We start from the raw sequence: 4,707 nt of genomic DNA, 5'->3' as shown, positions 1-4,707 counted from the left end.
TCACATGAGGTATACACGGAAATAAATAAGACTAGGAACAGGGAAATTATTAAAATACACTAGTGTTAGGTTAACCCAAGAGAGATGATGGTACCTTAAACTAGTGCAGTAGTTGAGAGAGATAGACATAAGGTTGATGGAAGAAATTTTTAGGAGTAAAATCTAGAAGTTTGGATGATTGACTAAATAGGGTGGTGAGAGAGAAAGAGAGTCTAGAATGGCTCCAAAGATCTTACCTTAGTGACTAATATGGGAAATATAGGAGAAGGGGTGAGATTTTTAGGGAAGATGACAAGTTATATTTTGGGCATATAGAGCTGATAGTAATAGTGGACCAGCCAAACAGAAATAACTAGTGGGTATCAGAGAAGCGTTCTATGTTGACAATATAGATTTGAGAATCATCAGGATAGAGTTAAAACTATAAAAACCAGAGAATCAATTAAGAGCACTCATTCTTGCAGTTGGTAGAATTTAAAATCTGCTTGAAGAAAAATTGCCACTCAATGTAGTTCTAATCTTGGCTCATCAATATGTCATAAAAAGATTCAATATAACTAATATACAATTATGGCAGGACACTGTACTTGTTGCAAACTATGCAGTAGAGTTCCTGTTTATCTTATTTGTGCAATTATTCCATATTTATTACTGAGAGAATAGAATTAAATAATTTACATATTATTTCATATAATTTTCAAAAAAATTCTGTGAACTAAGTATATAATCATTTCTGCTCTATCACTAGGAAATTGAAACTCAGAGAAGTTGCTGAACTTTTACATATTGTAATTTCCAAAGCCTACATTTAAGAATATCATATATGGATACACACATATATACGTACATACACACACATACATGTATTCATGAAAATGTATAGCCTAGTTACTTTTTATCACTATCAAAGTAACTATTTCTAATTTTATTGCTTGGTTAACAGTTCACATTATAAAGTCTTCTTCAAATGGAATAGTATAACATGGGTTCTTCTGTCTCTGAACAGTTATGAAATTAACCAAAATATTGCTTTGCTATATGTCAATTTATCTTCCTAGAGCCATAGAATCTCAGTGTTGAAAACTATTTTTAAGTTTGTCAAGTCCATCCTCCCTTTCTGTGTAGGAATTCCTCTTTGACATCCTTGACATATGGTTTTTAGTCTCCGTTCAAATATCTACAGTGACTAGGAGGTCAAAAGGTCACCAATCCCATTGCTGAGAAGCTGTGATAGGTCCTAAATCTGTCTTCTAAAGATTTACAGCTCCATTCAAATTGTTGGAAATGGTAAGATTTCATTCTTTTATATTGCTGAATAATATCCCATTGCGTGTATGTGTATGTGTGTAAGTCATATTTTCTATACTCATTATCTATCAGTAGACACTTAGGTTCTTTTCATATCTTGGTTATTGTGAATAATGTTGCAATGAACATGGGGGTACATATATCTTTTCAAAGATACAGTGTTTTTGTTTCTTTAGATAAATATCCAGAATTGGAATTGCTGGATCATATGGTAGTTATATTTTTTATTTTTTGAGGAACCTCCATGCTATTTTCCATAGTGACTGCACCAATTTACATTCCCACCAACAATGTACAAAGGTTCCCTTTTCTCTACACTCTCATCAATATTTTTTATTTCTTATCTTTTTAATAATAACCATTCTAATAAATGTGAGGTGATATCTCATTATGGATTTCATTTGCATTTCCGTAATGATTAGTGATGTTGAGCACTTTTTCATGTACCTGTTGGTCATCTGTATGTCTTCTTTGGAAAAATGTCTATTCAGATCACTTATTTTATATTTTTTTCTTCTGACTTCTCCATAATACTTCCTAAACTTTGTTTGACCCAACTTTTTACTGAACTTTCATTTTAGGAAACTAGGAATTTTTTTAATAACTTATGACTTCAAAGAGTACCATAAGGGGGAAATACTATTTTCCTCTATAATATTTGTTTGTTTGTTTTTCACTAATGCATCAGGAAGAATGCTTTACAGTTAATAGTAGGGGTGGTGAGGAAGGACAAATTATGATGATCTGTGCTGGTTTTAATCCTAATATAATTTATCTTTTAAATTAACTGCACATGAGGTGAATCTAACTTTCACGCTGAAAAATCAAGAGAAGGGGAAAAAAAAACCCTCAGAGATGTAAAGGCAAAAGTAAGTCAATTCATCTTTGTAGACAATATCTTTTATATGGAAAATTCTAAAGAAACTACACACAAAAAAATTAGAACTAATTTTAAAAATTCAGCAAAATTGAGAGATTTGAGATCAACGAACAAAATTCAGCTGTAATTTTATACACTAGCAATGAACAATTTAAATATTAAATTAAAATTTCATTTACACTGTCATCCAAAAGAATAAAATACTTATGAATAAATTTAACCAAAGAGGTAAAAGTCTTATGTACTAAAAACTATAAAATATTGCTGAAAGAAATTAAAAGGGACTTAAATAAATGGAAATATATTCCATGTTCATGGATTCAAAAATATAATATTATTAAGATAATATTCAGGTACTACCAAATTCAAACTACAGATTTGGTGCAGACTTATTAAAATTTCAAAATTCTTTTTGTAGAAACAGAAAAGCTGATCCTAAAATTCAAATAAAATTGCAAGGAGCCCCAAATAGTCAATAAATTTGGGGGAAAAGAATAAAATTGGGAAACTCACACTTTCCAATTTCAAACTTAGTATAAAGCTACAATGATCAAAACAATGTGGTGCTCACATAAGAATAAACACACAGACCAATGAAATAGAATTGAGAGTCCAGAAGTAAACCTAACATCTATGGACAACTGATGTTAAACGATGGTGCCAAGATCATTCAATGAGGGTAAGAACAGTCTCTTCAAGTAATTAGTGTTGGACAATGGTATATCTATATGCTAAAGGTGAATTTGGACTTCTACCTTGCACCACAAACAAAAATTAATACAAAATGATTCAGTAACCTAAATGAAAGTGCTAAAAGTATAAAATTCTTAGAGAAAACATGGTTGTAAATCTTCATGAACTCAGATTTGGAAAATGATTCTTAGATATCACACTAAAAGCACAAGCAAAAAAAATAAAAATAGGTAAATTGAATTTGATAAAAAAAAAATTAAACCTTTGTGTATGTAAGGGAAAAGACAATCTACAGAATAGAAGTAAGTAGTGGAAAACTATATGTCTGAAAAGGATCTAGTATTCAGAATGTATACACACACACACACACACACACACACACACTTGCTACTCGACAACTGCAACAACAACAACAACAACAACAACCAATTAAAAATAAGTAAAGGGCTTGTCTTCTGACCAAGATGGTAGAGTATGTAAAAACTGTGCCTGCTGCCTCTCATGACCACATCAAAATTGCAATTAAACTACAGAACAACCATCATTGAGAATCGGCTGAAGTCTAGATGAACAGAAATTCTACAACTAAGGATATACAGAAGAAGCCTCATTGAGACTGGTAAGAGGGTCAGAGACAAGGAACGGGCTGGTCCCACACCTGCGTGTGGTGATTAAAAATCTGAAGGGGTATCTCAGTTGCAGAGATCCCTCTTGAGGAGTAAGGGCTCCCACGTCACACCAGGCTTCCCACCCCAAGACTGCAGTTCCAGAAAGAGAAGTCTCCATAACTTCTGGCTGGGAAAACCAGCAGATAGTGTGGCTGAGTGAGATGGGGGCTGCTGAAGTCCCAGGCATTCCTCTTAAAGGGCCCGAGCAGAAACTGACTCACTGATGGACTCACCTGCTCTGAGCTCCAGCAGTGGGGCAGCAGCTCAAAAGGTGTCAGGGACATATGAGAAGGAACTGAATCGTCTGGCTTCAGGGCAAGGGTTTGAGAGGCAGATTTCTCCCCGACAGAAGTGTGGGAGAGCCATTGTTCCTTTGTTGAGTCCTCCCCCACCCAGTGTGCAGATGCAGGTGGGCATCATAGCTGATCTCCATCAATCTGGTAAACATGGTTAACTCTGCCCTGGTGATCCTCTGAGACCCCACAGCACACCTACTCCATAAGGCCAATCTACTAAGACTAAGAGACTCAGCAGCTCTACCTAATACATAGAAACAAACACAGGGAGGCAGCAAATATGGAGGAGACAAAGAAACATGCCCCAAATGAAAGAACAGAACAAAGCTCCAGAAAAAGAATGAAACAAAATGAAGACAAGCAATCTACCAGATACAGAGCTCAAAACACTTGTTATAAGGATGCTCAATAATCCCAGTGAGAACTTCAATAAAGAGATAGGAAACATAAAAATGAAGACATAAAATATAAAGAAGAACCAGTCAAAAATGAAAACTACAATAACTGAAATAAAGAATACATTAGAGAGAATCAACAGTAGATCAGATGAAGCCAAGGACCAAATCAGTAATTTGGAATATAGGGTAGCAGAAAACATCCAAACAGAACAGCAACAAGAAAAAAGAATCCAAAAAAAAAAGTGAAGGCAGTTTAAAGGGGCCTCTTGAACAACATAAAGCATACTAACATTCGGATCATAGATGTACTAGAAGGAGAGAGAGAACAAAGAATTGAAAACCTATTTAAAAAAATAATGACAGAAAACATTCCTAACCTGGCAAAGGAAATAAACATACAAGTTCAGGAAGTACACTGAGTCTCAAATAAGATGAACTCAAAGAGTCTCTCACCAAGATACATA

The sequence above is a fragment of the Pteropus alecto genome, unplaced genomic scaffold (assembly GCF_000325575.1).
Source record: "Pteropus alecto unplaced genomic scaffold, ASM32557v1 scaffold139, whole genome shotgun sequence".
NCBI lineage: Eukaryota > Metazoa > Chordata > Mammalia > Chiroptera > Pteropodidae > Pteropus > Pteropus alecto.
This window is presented reverse-complemented; position numbering follows the sequence as displayed.